Raw genomic sequence first — 15,659 nt, 5'->3', positions numbered from 1 at the left:
TAATTTTTTTTGTTGCATTCGTGGGCAAAAGGCGGGTGCACTGCCCACGAGTGTGTAAAGATGCTGTAATTATTAAGAATGTCCTAAAAATTAGGTCTTTGGTGCCTGAAAACCTGGGAGGCCAGAGCTGCAGTTTGGTAGTAGGGCCACAGTGGCCCAGCAGGAGAATTCTTTGTGGTGAGAAATCAAACACACGTTCATGTTCAAACCTCTCACTTTCTCCCACTGTTTTCCTGCTATTTTGTGCGCTGGAGGGAGCCTGGTTTGTCTACCTGATGCTTTCTCTTCGTTAAGCTTTTCCTCTGTAGTTTCTCCCAGCACCAAATTTACTCAGCCCTCCTCCATCCAGAATCCTCCATCACTCCCAGAATTAGAATCCATGCCTTTGAAAAACCTGGGCTTCCTTCATTTCCAGGCAGCTCATTTCAGCTCCTGCTCACCCCACAGGTTACACTGCTGGAGCAGCACGACTTTGATACTGCTCCTCTGGCAGCAATTAGAATCAAATCAGCACCAGGCTGTTTATAAAAAGGGATGTTGCTGTAATGACACTATCAATTCTTCCAAACATCCTGGCTATTTATCAAGCGATTAAAGTAGAGTAACTTACTCCAGGTTTACTAGCCTATTTTCCATTGGAACTTAAAAGGTTTTACTGCCTCAAGTATGCCACTTGGACTGCTAATAATTTCAATTTTATTACATTATCATATTTTTTAGATTTATTTCTAGGTTTTGCATAAGATTCAAATTGTTACCCAGTTTATAAAATAATGTGAATTTATCTTGGTCAAAAATCACATTAGGATAATTATCTTGCCCTTTTGGCAGATAGTTTTGTTTGTAATATATAGAAAATGCTTATTTTTTTGTCTTCCTAGCCCCTGATTCTTGCAGGAGAGTCTATTTTTTTCCTGACACAGGCAACTCCATCTCCCTCTCACTGTCAAGAGCTGTCAGGTCACCTCCCTTGTTCCCCTCTCCATTAGGGGGAAACCAAACAGAAGGTGTCTGCTCCTTGTCTTCCATCTCCCCAAGGCAGCAGGATGCAGAGAACACAGTAACCTGCCAAATTAAAGAGTATTTAGTCAGATATTATATACTTGCTAAAACTCACAAAGGATCCAAAAGATGCTGCTTGTCCAGTATCAGAAGAAAGTTACAGCAGCTAAGGCTGGATTAAGCAAATCACACCTGACTGTCTGGCCAGGCCTCTGACCCTGGAATGTCTGAAAAGCCACCTATGGTCTCCATTGTCAGCACTTGGATTAATTGCATTCAAATTTTTCAATTTAGAGGACATTTTAATACTTAAAAAGCACAAATTCACAATTAGAAGAGACCTCTACAATTTTTGGGTTTTATTTGGGATTTTGGCTTGGTGGGTTTTTTTGGTTTTTGGTTGGTTTTGTTTTAATTTTGGTTGTTTTTTTTTAAATTTTGTTTGTTTGGGGGGGCATTGGGGACTTTTTATGAAAAATACTTGAAATACCACTTATTTAGGAGAAAAAAAAAAGCTTCAGGAAATACTAAGTGTCAAATTTCATTTAGAATGCTGGGGTTTCCTTTGTACCTATACAGCATTACCATAAAATAAGAATTTATGCTGACAAGTTTTAAGTTGACATAAGAATTAGTAAAATAAAATAGCTCCTTCTGCTTTATTAAGGACATATGCTGCCTAGTAGTGATGGAAGCAACTCTTTTACAAAATAAAATACATGGCATTCTGATGTAGAAAAAGGATAGCAATACCCTGAGTGTTGAATAAGTTAAAGGAGGATTCTCCAATACTTCTAATATGCTTAATTCTTATATTCTAATCCTAAATTTCAGTTATTCTAGTTCTATCAAGCACTCATGATAGAAGTACCAATGAACAGATGGTGGGTAAGCAAAAAGTTTTGAGGTAAGACATTGAAATATGAACCTTTTGTTGAGCAAAATATATTATGCAGCCAAGAAGATTTACAAAAGCAATTCTCTCCTTGTGTTTTTCCCTACTTCTTGTCTAAGCACCCAGGAAGCTCCAGGGTGTATCCTGCATTTCTTTTCTGCTTTAATGTAGGCAGAGAAAAAGAAGCAATCCAAAATGGGACAACACCTAATTCCCAAAGCAGAGATGAAACAAACTTTGCTTTAAACACTTGGTCCGCCCTCTAGTTTGGTATTAAAGTGAAGATCAACTTACACGTTTGTTTCTGACTATAATACTGCAGAATGTATACAGCCACAACATCATCCATCTCTGGGGAGAAAACATCTACCTTTGTCCTTCTGTTGCTGAGATCTCAGGTGACATTAAATCCCCACTGTGCCACTGTCCATGGCCTGGGAGCTGACAACACGGGGACAAAACACACAGGGCAGCATCCAGGCACGAGGGAATCAGCTCAGGCTCCTGCAGAGAGAACAGGCTCAGTTCTGTGCATTTCAGTGGAGTCACAGGGAAATTGCACCAACAATTTGTAGAAATCACTATCCAGACGGGTTGGCAAAAAAAGTTAGAGTGCTTTGCCTACTCCATATCTCTGAACATTTTTTCTCTTGTAATGACACAGTGAAGAAGCTGGTGATCATAAATATGGAGTGTACCACCCTGTCCTTTAATTCTCTCCTTATTGCTTTTGCAACATGATACATGCATCTCAAATAAATTAAACATGTGACATATAAATTCAGTTCATGCTTTTTGGGGGTTATCAAAATCCTGAAAAACCAAAATGCTGAAAATCAGTTGTCAAAACGTTCTGGGATGAAGTAGTTAAGCTGTCATCAACAGCTTAAACACTGTTTATTTGAATATGTAAAGCAACTTTTTGAAAAAAAAACAAAAGTACAGAGTCTGTTGATCAGAGTTCTTTTGCCACATGTCTTAATTCTGCTTCCCTGATCTCCTGGGGGAAAAAAAAACCCAAAAAAACTTCAAATGAAGTGAAAGGGCATAGACACCCACAGTGAAGAAAACACCCTGCTCCACTGACACAACTGAAGTGACAAAGTATGGCAATGGTATTACCATGGCACTACAGGATTATTACTCCCAGTGCCCATTATTTGAAATGGAGTTACTCGGTGCTCACCACAAAACAGCAAGCAGCATTTTGCAGTAACACAATAAATAACCCATGTCATCTCTGTATCTACACCTTTTGCAGGAGCAGATACAGAGCCAATCTAAAAACAAATCTAAAAGTGCTATAATAATGCTGGAATGACACGCCTCTTAAGCTGTTTACAGCTGACAGACTAAGTGAAATGGTTTGACAAGGGAGAACACAGTATGTGTTGACAGCCCTGCTTAGTTCATATTTGAAAGGCAAAATTAAAGTCATACTTTTACAAGGTGCAGGGTTCTGCTCACCTGAAGGACATTCTCTTAAGCAAGGCATGGTATTAAGCCTCTGCCATCCTCCTCCTCCTGTCTCCCATTTTTATGTGTAGGCCACTAAGTGGCACACCTCAAAAACCAGTCCTGACTGCCTATCTCGGTAATTGCTCGTGAAAACGTATCATTTAGAAAAGTATGGAGAGAGCAACAGGGAGAACAGCCATGAATGCTCACCCTCCGTAATTTAGGGGAGCACAGGAACATATGGGCAGCATTTGGCTTTTCTTACAGCAGGCAGCACTGTCAGAAAAGAGCAAACAAAGGCTGAGTACAAATCCCTTCTGTCCACAGAGACACCTTTCACTTGATTACAGGATATGAGAGAAAAACATAAAGACACAGTGAATCCTAAAAAGAAAGCAAATAAGAGCTAAGATGTTTTAGAGGAAAGGGCTGGAGACAGGCACTAGGAAAAACAGAGCTGTTTGGCAGGACTTACACAGCTCTAAGGCAGAGGGAAGGCTCAAAGGACAAATGACAGCCAAAAAACGGGTTCTCCCTACCTGGTCTTTGCTAAACCTTGTTGGCTGACAGCAACCAGGGGCTGTCAGCAACTCTTGTGGTGGTCAGTGAGAATAAAAGCTACTTTTGAAGAGATTTCTTCACTGTAAAAGTTCCTGCTGTTCCCTGGCCCCTCACTGTTGGAGGCCATGGGGAGACACCAACATTTTCCTTCCCTCCCACTCAAAGGCTCTGTTAGCATAGGGCAGGTGGCTCTGAGGAGGGAAGAGCCAACACCTGCTACTCCTTTTCTGTGGGTAAGCCCAGAGTTCAGCTGCTGCAATGCCAGTCAGTCCAGCTCTTTTAATGAGCCCTGTAATTGGTGAAAATGAGCCCAAAGTGGCCAAATGAAATCATCTCGCTGAGGGGGACTATCAGGACAGCATTAGGGAAGTTGTGGATTTGGAGGAATAGGATGCTACTGCCTTTACATTGGACTGACTCTACCAGCTGAGCCAAACAGAGCCAAGGAGCCAGGCTGCTGGCAGCACCTGCCCTACAGGTGAGTGCAGAGCTGAATCCAGCTGCAGCCTCAGTCCAGACTTCGTATCAAGTGGCTCCAAACAGTTCCAGTCTCCGTGTTTGGAGCCCACTGGCAGATCTCAAACAGGGACTGCACAAAACTCCTGGTTGAAGCTGCAGTTCAGGAATTGGAATGGTGTGGAGTGGAAGTGTTTTTTCAAACTAATGGAAGTTTTGTCTACATATTTCTTCCCCCACATGAAGGTCATCAAATGTTCGTGCGCCAAATGTTAGAATTGATGCCATCCTAATGAACTCTGAAAACATTTTCCTGTCAAAGCAAATAGAACAAGTTGACATCACTGATCCCAGCATCGACCAAAGAGGAAAAACAAACAAACCATCAGTTAAAAAACCAGAAGGGTTTTTGTGCTCTAAGTTCAAGGATGTGAGTCCAGCAGTGCAATGACAAAGGGGAGCAGGGTGCAGATGACAAAAGGGTTACACTCACCGCAAAGGGAGCCGGTCCTGAGGAAAAAAAAATATTGCCTCAGCATCAAGGTCAGGAATATCTGGGCTCCCCCTGCTCCTGCTGTGTGGCACACGAGATCCCTTGTGTCTGAGCTGTGCTGGGTTATTACCTGTAACATGTGCCACAGGCTAGGACCTGAGTGGAGAGTGAAACCTAGAACTAAACCCCGTCAGAAGTTGCAAAATGATTGCTCTAAAAAGCAAGCCAGCAGCTCTCAACTTGTCTACCGAGAAAGTTTTCCTCTCCTACTTAGGCTGCCTGAACTTGCAGCCTTCTCTTCCTCCATCTCCCAGGGGGTCTCCCAAACCATCTATCCAAGTATAAACCATGGAATGGCAGCCCTACTACAACTGGATGCAAGTATAAAGGAAATGTATCTTACAGCTATGCTGCTAAATTGGGGTTTGGGAAATCCAGAGACATTTCTTCCTTCTAACACATGATTCCTCTATGTCCCTTGGCAAACTCGTGAAATCATTCCACATGGGAAATAACCATACCTTCTCCTTTGTCTCTCCTGCTTGTTCAGAAGTTTGGGACACAGCTCATCTTGCTGTGCACTGTTTCTTGCAAAGAAATGTCAGACCACAACCTCTGTAGGTAGCTTGGTGTGGTCAGTATACAAATAATTAAAGCTAATTTTGCCAGTCCCACAGCACAAAGGAAGACACAGACTTTCTGCAGCGTGCACAGTGGGTATGCAATTGGGTATTTTCACCTGGTGAAAGCAGGTAGGTGCCAAGAACTGATGAAGTCCCAATATTGAGGCTTCTGTTCAGCTTCTCTGGCCATTTTGTGAAGGGGATTTTTCACAGAAATTGCTGTAGGATACAGGTCCTGTTGAAAAGTACAGCATCAAATTTGGGAATAATGACAAAGGAACCAGATCAGAATTGAAAGGATGATAGATATTTTGTTGTCCTTGCATCAAATACATTTCCATTTTATGCACTGTTTTAATTTCCAGCTCTCCCATGCTCACCCTGTGCCTTCACCCATGTTTTTTTGAACTGAAAGGTATTATCTCATCTCCCATTTCTCCAAAAGTCACTTCTAATCTCAGTCACTCTCCAGCCCTGCAGTTTTCCTTCTCCTTGACAAGCCTGACCACTTAAATTTCTATCAGCTCAGACAACATTTTCCCACACCCCTTTCTGTTCCTATCTCATTTCTTCCCCTTCCAGTTTTTGTGATGCCATCATACATCTATGCCAGTGCACAGAGCATGCAGCAGCAGACATATAGATCCTGACTGTGCTCAGAAAAGGGGAAAGGTTGAAGTGAATAAAACCCCTTGTATGAGTGATTTCCTTGCTTGCTATACTACAGTGAGCTGTGCTTTCATATACTGTGATGGATGTGAGTTATGGGTCACTCCCTCACTTGTGAAAATAAATGTACAACACTTGCCAATTGTTATACTGTATTTTACAAAATTCTATCATTTAAGATTTATGCACTTAGCAGACCAATCACACAAACAATACAGGTACAGCACAACAGCTCTACTACCAGGTTTTTTTTTCTCATTGAGACAGACAGACACAAAGACACCCTTAGCCACAAAGTGGTGCTGCATTATCCAGAGGGGGACATTTTATGGACAAAGAGTTTATCATATCCAGAATTTGCCTTGGGTGCAGCAGACTTAGCATGTGTTAAGTAATGCTTAAGTGATTTGCTGAAGTGGTCTAATAGCACAAAACACTCCTGGCTCTATTTGCTTATAGATACATTTCAAGGCACTGGCTGAAGTCTGCAGTGCCCTAAATGGTCTGGGACGCAGTTATATAAGAGATATCATCTCTCCTTATAAATTTTATGGGGTAATTGAGAATTACCAGTTGGTTTCTTTTCCTGGGTGGACAGTGGGATGTCTTAAATGGGAAATATGTGAGCCTGGAACCTGTCCTCATCAGCCTTTGTACAGAACAGTTCTCCAGAGGACTTTTTCAAGGAGAAATATGAAGCTGGTCCCTTCAGTGTGACAAATATCAGTTTCATTCATCTCTTGAATGATCTTTCACATCATGTATGTTAGAAAGAGAGCCTTGCTGAAACTGGCCATGTGTTCAGAAAAGCTATTCCAGAAACCTTTTTCTCTTTCTCCTGTAACCACAGAACCAGTGTAAAAGTGCAGAAGTTGCACTCTTGCACGCACCACTTGTGCCACGAGGTCTGAGCTGTTCTTGCACCCAGGTGATATCACCAGAGAGACTGGAAACCCTTGCTGATCCCATCTCCTGAAGGCTCCCTTAAAATCCTCACAGTGCCACTAGCACACCTTAGCTAATGAGTGTCCTGACCACCTGTATTTTATTTACAGCCATGTGCTCCATTTCAGCTTCACTGTCACTGGCAGGAGCTGCTGAAGCACTGGATGCCCTTATCTGCTTTCCTCAGAGAAACAGATACGTAAAACACATAAGGGTTTTAAGATTAAATGCTACAAACACAGATTAAATTACATGAACTTCATTTCTTTAAGGAACTCTTTCTCATGGCATTCTGTTACGAGTTCCAGAATGATTTCTACTTCCACTCACATTTAGAAACATTTAAAACAGCAGAAAGTGAATGCATTAGAAGACAGAACTGGCCACATGGAGTTCAGGCCTGCCCCCCCAGCCATTCCTGAACCTCAGCTGAGCCCTCCCAGGGCAGGGCTGCCTCTCCAGGGGAGAACCAGAGGGGTCCCCAGCAGTGGGGAAAGGTGATTGTGGCACAGCCTCTTCTCAGAACCAAAACACTGACACTTAGGATGACCAAGAATGAAAGCATTGCCTTCATCTCTGTGTCCATGATGCCAGCAGAGACTGTCTGGTCACTTTCTTGAGAGGAACCTTGATTCAGGAAGGTTGCCCTGATGAAGAGGAACATAGAAAGGCAAATAGCCACCCACAAGCTAACAGCCTCAGTGGGTTGTTTTGCTGTTTGCTTCCGTTCACTGGCTTAAAAGGGTCAGCAACCCTCATCCTGAGGACCCTGTTAGTGAAGTAGCTTTGAGCAAAACATATAATTAACCTCTGGAACTCACTGTAGCAAGATATCATTGAGGAAGCACATGAGAAAGATTTTAGGGTTTTTTAAAAGGAGCATAAATAGGCAACTCTAAGGACACCAATATCAGTGTTTTTACTACAGAGAATTCACTGGCTACAACCACCAAACACTGTGCTCCTGGGAATCAAGAATGAACAAAACCTGGGACTAATAATAAATTCTTTATTCACTAAGTGGTAGGTGAATAAAACAGACAAAAACAGTAAGATGAATTCAGACTGCTGAGAGTCTTCAGAAGGTGCCACTCCCAGAGGCAGGAACAGAAACTGCAGTTGGTGAATGGATACTTGACCTATTCCATCATGCCAAATTTTGTGTCCAGCCCTTTTCTTCACATTCACTTACTTTCTAGCTCCCATGTGATGGTCCTTCACAGCCTTAGAAAGATTAACCAAATCTACATAAACCCAGGCTGACCACAAAGATCTAACAGGCAAGCTGAAAGCAATATACATCCAGAGAAGATTTTAAAGAGTCAGGAACCAAGTGAAAACATTTTGTTTTACTGTGCAGGAGGCTCACATGGCTTCTGCTAAGAAGGACCCAACTACCAAACCTACTTGAGAATGGCATCCTTCAAATGACTTCTATGAGAAAAACTGTAAAATCCCTGAGTTAGAGGGACAGGGCAGCAGACAGGAGACATGAGATACTTGGAATGCACTGACATTTGGAATACCTTGAAGCAGTAAGACTCACAACACTCCCTCAGCACAGGGAAGGTCTGAAATGTGCAGCACATGCTGAACCAGCAGCATTCTGGCAGCGAGAGTGTGTGGAAAGGATCTGTGCAGACAGGATACCACAAATTCTCCCATTTTGTTACCGTTAGTACAAGAATAATCAAGAAAACACATCTTTAGCACTACTGAGTGAACTTAGCAGAGAGGTAGAAGTCGTACACCATTAGAAACCTAGCGTCATGTAACTGGCTACCTGGCATTCACAGGGCTCTCTCCTCATCCTGGATCCCTTCACATTCATCAGTCCATTCCAGCTTTGAACAGGTAAGCCTTTAGGTTTGATCCAAGGGCTGTTCACAAGCTAAAAAAAAAAAATAAATTGTAGTTTTGACTTTAGCTCTTCTCAATTCAAAGCCTAAATGTCGTTGTGTGTAGTGATGTGGAAAAAACCCAAACCTTAACAAAAGCCCCTACAGCCCCGTGAAACACAGGAAGGGAAACTATGCTGTGAGTTCTGACATTAATAAAAACACAAATGGATTGATTCTAGAGAATTTATTGAATAAAATTTAGTTAGGGTCCTTTTGTTTTGTTTTGTTTTAATGATTGCACACCACTTAATTTTTATGAGCTTGATTATGCCTTTAAGGCACATTCCAGCAGAGGGCTGAGGTGAAAAAGCCTCTCCAGGGAGGATGCAGCAGAAGGAAAAGCCTCTGGGATGTGCAGGAGTTCAGCTAATCCTTTCTAGCCATGTGTTCAGCATTACCTACTTGCAGCTTTTGCACTTCCCAGTGGAAAAGCAAATCTTTGGGCCAATGGTTAGGAAGTTTCTGCCGCCTTCAGACCACTGTGCCCAAGTGTGAAAGGAGGCTGATCTAAATCCCCGTCAAGCCTAACATCTGCTGGCTTTTTTGTGAAGAAGTTATTCTACTTAGGGACTCGGTCCCATCACCAAACCCTGGAACTTCTCAGGAAGGATGGAGATTATGTACCTCCTGTATTGCATGGCAGTCAACGCTTGCAAGTTCATAAAAACTCTTCATTTCTCACTCTAGAGAATGTATTAGGATTTGAAACATTGAAAATGTTTAAGAACTAAGAGTGGACTGGTCCTCTCACCTGCCCAAGAGACCAAGTCATAACTAACACTGAGGGTCTGAAGCTCTCCCACCCCAAGGCTACTGTACCTCAATCTCTTGATAAGCAGGTGCTCCTTCCACTTTGCTTGCCAACTAAGAGGACTGCTCACTTCCTCAGTGAACAAACTTTTAGCAGTTGATAAGAAAACCCACTAGAAATGGCATAAAACATTGTTCAGAGTGTTTGAGACCCTTGAAACAACTCCAAAGCAAATGCCACCAGGTGCTAAAACAATTCCAGTTCCTCAAATGCAGCTTCCTTCCCTTTAGTGCTCTTGCATATTGAAATGTACAGCAATTCAAGTCCTTGCTTTAATCCATGAGTGCAAGAACATTTTCTTCAGACTCACTTTGAGAGAGAATTTTGGAGTCCTAAAATACAGCGTGCACCACCTGGTCTTCCCAGGGTGTGCCGTCACAGTCCCTGCAGCAAGCCACCAGGCCCAGCTCTGTGCAGCAGCTACCATGCCAGCCCTTCTGGGGAGAGGTGCCCCAAGCCACAGCCAGTTTCTGGAGTGGTTCAGGTGTCGGCTCAGCTTCTCCAGAGCAGCTCCCAGAGCTGCTGAGGGCTGTCTGACTCTCTAGTTAGGGCACAGTTCCTTGAGTCAGCTCCCTGAGGTGGCCATGTGGTGCGAGGGCAGCAGAGGGACAGACCTACTGCTTGTGTTCCTGGGCTGCTCCAGCTGAGCTGCCCCACACCCTCCCCTGCCTCCTGCCTGTGTATATAGGAGTTGTGTGTGCTGGGCATTCAGACCCTGTTTTCCTTCCTTTTGCCCCCATCTTCCCTCTACTTTGTGTCCCAGCCAAACTCTGTATTACAAGGAGCGTTTGGAAAGGCCAAAAAAAAAAAAAAGCGAACCCAGGCAGATCAGTGGGGAAATTCAAGCTGAATTAGAAACAAACTCAGAATGAATGAGAAATGCCCATATTTACTGTTAATTCCTAGAAATCCTTCACTGTCCCGCCGACAGGGATGGGCAGCAGCCTGTATCCCAGCGCCCTGGCGGGAATCTGTCGCGATGGTACCCAGGAGAGCCTCTGAGCAGAGCCTCAGAGCTGCCACCCAGGAGGGCTCCTCCAAGGTGAGGGATAAAGGAACAGCAGGGCTGATACTGTGGCTAATGTGGCACAAGGTTCCCTCGGCACAACGAGCCCCAGCTAATGAACGCACTGCCCCAAGTGCAAACAAGCCAGGAAAGGTTCTGTTTTCAAAGCAAATGCATTGCACTTCAATGGAGATTTTTTTTTCTCCCCCCCCCCCTAAAAAGTTTTAATATACACACTAAATTAAGCTTGAGAAAAGGGGACATTTCATCTTTAATCTATTTACTTCTGAATATTTAACATACAATTCTGGCACCAATCACCAGATTTAACTGGAAAATTACTCACTAATCTGTTTGCTTATTTGGAATAATTGGGTAGGCTGCCAGGGAAGAGGATTTCCTACCCTGTTTAATATCTCAGTTAGTAGTCCAATTTCAGCTTGGCGGCATAATTACTCTGACAGAGCTGTAGCCACAGGGCCTGTGAGTGGGGCTGCTTTTTAAACCGTAAATTATGGAGGATTAGCATTTATGAATTTTAAATCAGGGCTGTGGTAGGAGACACTAAAGCTGCTTAGAGCTTGCAAACCACTGCATTCAATCACCAGTCATTAACACATTCCTTCCCAGGACTTTCTGCAATCACATTTAATGAAAAGGTATTTTCTAATTTGCTTTAAAATATTGTGGCTCTGTGTCTCTAGTGTAGCACCAGGGATAGGGAGATGCACTTTCCCAGCACAAAAGCATCACAATTCAATTTGACCCTGGTTTACTCCCACATAAGATGTTAAAGGGGTTATCTCCTCTGCTCGAACCCTACCATTTCTTCTACCAGATGGATAACACGTGGTTTGGCCCCCACTAAAACAATTAAAAATATTAAAAACTGCTGAAAATCAGAGCAGCAATGTGGCTGATTGGCAGAGATCTGAACTCTGCCGTCCCCGTAGCTCAGGAGCTTTGGCTTGTGAGCTCTCCACTGTTGTGTTTGCCTGTCAGGCTCACGATGAATCATTATGGGGTAAATCCTTCCTTTGATGTAGGCATGTAACTTCTTTTAAGGCCAATGAGAGTTATGTACATGCACTGAGGGCAGAATATTTCATGCCCTGAAGAAGACTTAGGGAAAAAAACCTGCCAAAAATCACACCGCTTTGAACTTCGAAGTTGCTCCGCTTGGGAGTCTAAAGAGCTCTGAAGCCCTAAGACATGCATCCAAATGCAAATGCTGAGCCTTTCTTACTCCTAAACGTGTGCATCTCTCCCTCTCTGAGCCTACAGTTCAGCAAGGGGCTTGTGGTAGTCCTTCACATGACCCTTTCCAAGACCAAAGGCAAATACAGGAAACCTATGATTTTTACACAGTTTTCATACATTAAATTATATCTCTATATGTTAATAAAAATTCATCGATATGGAGAGCCTCCTACCACAAAACAGATGACAGGAGTGAAAGTAATATGTAACAAAAGAAGAGAAAAAAGGTGGCAAATTGGACAGAGCAAAACTCGAGCCAGCCTCTGTCACTAAAACCTGATGAAAGCACAGTTTAAAGGGGAGCCTAAGTGAACTCCTCCCACAGTACCCCCGTGCAATTAGCCCAGAAATCAGAAGAGCTCTGTGCTCTCAAAGCCACCTCCGGGAAGGGGCAGACGGAATTCCCTGGATTGCTCAGCCATGGGGATTTGTACACCCTCCTCAGAGTCACTCAGCATTGACCTCTGACACAAGCAGGGTACCAGCTGATGATGCATTACGCTGCAATCAACACTGCTATTCACTGCAGCAACCGGATGATTTAAGGTTCCCAAACCTCATTGAAAGTCGCTGGAAATTAGGCACTTTGAAAAGTCGACACTTTTGAAAATGCCTTTTAATCTCCTAAATTACTCATGCTTTTGAAAACTTTACTCATGCTAAGTACTTTGGGGGCCTCAGTCAGTGAAAGCTAAACTGAAAGAAGCTAAGGAAGGACCATTTACACAGAGCCCTGCTCAGCCCTTATCTCTCCTCTATCCTCCTGGCAACAATAGACAGAAGGAAAACAGAGCTCTTGGCAACACCAGCCCTGTGCCAAGAATTAGTCTGACAGAGTGGCAGGTCCCCAGACCCTATTAAGGCTACTCAGACAGATGGATTTTTTTCCCCTACTGCACCCGGAGTAGGCTTTTTCTAGCTGACCTCCCTCCTCTGAAGGCTGAGTGGTATCACCACTTCTCCCCAGACTGCAAGATGCAGCCTTTACTATAGGAAAAACAATTTGGTCACTCCTTGAAAAGTGCAAACTGTCCATGTCTCCATGCAGCTCCATGCATTGCTCCTCCTTCTAACCTCTCTTTGCCTGCACAGAGCTGAAAAGCATTTCCTAGTTCTGCTTTCTGATTGCACCACAGCATTCTTACTGATTATTTTGTGTGCTCTCATACAACAGGGGGGCAAATGTTGCATGGGCAGGGGAGAAGCAGCAACATCTGTGCAGCATTCAGAGCCTGAGAGGTGCTTCTGAGTAGTTTTTGCCCCTTTGAGGAGCAGTTAAGGGCAAGGAATGAGCATGCACAGGTGAGCAGGATGAAATCCTCCCCTCATTATATATAGGAGGCTTATTGAGTGCTGCTTGTCTAGATCATGAATTGGTGCTTCAGGAGGTGGCAAGGCCTTGATTGGAGCCGTGTCTGGGCCTGGTGCATGTCAGGACTCACCTGGTCCCCAACAAACCAGAGCAGTGCTCAGCCTCTAAATATGAAGGCTATTCTTCACCTGAGCCCAGTGACCCACCCGCACCTTATCTAAACACCTCTTCAAACACACTCATCCGTGTCATCTGTCACCCTGTGGGAGGGGACAGAGGCACATTAGAAGGAACTGGGGGAAAAAAAGCCATTTCAGTCTCTGTGCATTGTTTGGAAAAGCACCAAGCAGCAGGACATTCCCCAAGGGGCTGCTGGAGCTGGCTTTGGGAGCGTTGCTGTGATCTCTGCAGAGACAGCATAAGGGCTACAACGGAGGCCAGATTCAAAACCCTGACAATCAAAGTCTGAAAGGAAAAAACCCAAATGATTTAGGCTCTACTCCTACACAGCATCTCTAAGAAGCTTCAATCCCTCAGCATTTGGGCAAAGAGCTAAGGCACTTTCTTTTTCCCCTCTGTAGTGTGCAATTGCCTCAAAATGTTGGCTGCAGCCAGAAGTTACATTTTAGTCCCCATAAATCAAAGGAAGTAGAATATCCTCTACATTTAATGACTACATTTCTTATCCCACAAGGTTTTTCTCTATGGCCCTGAAAGTACCTCAAAACTTGCAAAAGGAGAAAAACTTCTTCTCCCAAGCCAAGGGGGAGAAGTTGCACCATATATATATACACACACACACAAGTGACTGATAAAACTTTGACTTTGAAATCTCTCTTCAGTAGGCTTAATATGCTTCCTCTGCCTGAGAAATGTATAATGTATAAAGCAATCCTGCCTGCCTCCTCCTCAAAGCCACCTGAACAATCTCCTTTCATTGGCCATGGGGCTTTACAAGCAGCTCCTCTGTACAACCAGGTGGCTCAGGATATGGCCTCACTTTTCTGCCACTGCAGACAGAAGCATTTTAGACCTTTTATAACTTTACCTCTAAAAGGCTGGTTGCTGGCAAACAGAGCCACACCCATTTCTTCTGACATAGGAGAGGATCCACTATTGTTCTGAGTCCCTTCCAATACTGTAACAAGACTAGATCTTCTTGTCTTGATTGGGAAAATGGTCAGTGAGATGCTGTGGATGAGAAAGACCCTAAAATAATTAAGGGCTGCATTTGCTGTTAGCTGGTTATACTGAGTATGGTATCAGTAGCAAAACTGCAAAAATCCTCCAGCATGCATTGTTTAGTTGTGAGAGGAAAGATGGACAACAAATAATTTGGTGATTGCCACTAGCAACTCAATGTTCCTTTTCCTGAAGGAAAAATAAAAGGCTGCTGCATGAAGACTGGTAGTATGAGCTACATAGAGTACAATACCCCACAGGTTCAGAACCTATATCATTTCTCAGTTTTGCAAACTCTTGGCACTAGCAAGAAGGGAGATGGGTTCTCATGCTGCTGCTCTAAAGGAGAAAGGGTCATTTTAGGTTATTTCACCCATCCAGAGCAGCAGGCCTTGGTGGCCATGGAAGACAGGTTATATCCTTCTGCAGAGCTCCAAACACAGAATCACTCAGAGCACTTTATTGCCAGCAGCTCTGCAGGCCACAGTGCACTGGCCCCTCAAGTCCTGCCTCATGATGCTGTGAAACCAAGTGTTTCCCATTGGTTTTTATCACACTTTTGGTCTCATGGCACATGGTAAAATTGCTGTCTCAAAATGATGCAGCACGCTCAATACTTGGCCGTAACCTTTCAGTTCATGTGTGAATTTCCCTTACTTCCATGGAGCCATGAACCTGATGAACACCAGCTGAGACTATTTTCATTATTGTTAAGGGGATAGCTAACGAGCCAAAGCACATAAGCCATTTCTCATGTATGGCTTGATATACCTGTATACCGTAAGAGAGCATAATCCCATAAAGCCCAGGTTTCAAAATAATTCTCTCGTTGGAAGACACAGGGGACTCATCACTGAAAAATTTACTGGTCAGGATTGTAGATCTGCAGAAATTCTGTGAGGCAGGAGATCAAAGAGCATGCCACCTAATCACACCCTGGGCAGCAAATGCCTCAGCACTGTTGTGCAAGCACTGAAATCACGGGAGAGGTTTTAAAATGGTTTGGCTGTGCCTGTTGCATGACAGAAAAGGAAGGACAAAGTTGATGTGAATCCTGGGAGGACAACCAAGCAAGGTTAGAGTGA

The 15,659-nt window shown here is 43.6% G+C and overlaps 1 long non-coding RNA gene across 1 annotated transcript; it reads right to left on the bottom strand.

Annotated features, from left to right (window-relative positions):
* Positions 1-665: 665 nt before the first annotated feature.
* Positions 666-4,098, bottom strand: LOC117244596. The gene is made up of 3 exons (XR_004498001.1): positions 3,895-4,098; positions 2,268-2,401; positions 666-1,065 (listed from the first exon to the last, which is right to left on the bottom strand). It is a non-coding gene; the product is annotated as an uncharacterized LOC117244596 (long non-coding RNA).
* Between the last annotated feature and the right edge of the window lie 11,561 nt (positions 4,099-15,659).

The sequence above is a fragment of the Parus major genome, chromosome 5 (assembly GCF_001522545.3).
Source record: "Parus major isolate Abel chromosome 5, Parus_major1.1, whole genome shotgun sequence".
Lineage (NCBI taxonomy): Eukaryota > Metazoa > Chordata > Aves > Passeriformes > Paridae > Parus > Parus major.
This window is presented reverse-complemented; position numbering and strand designations above follow the sequence as displayed.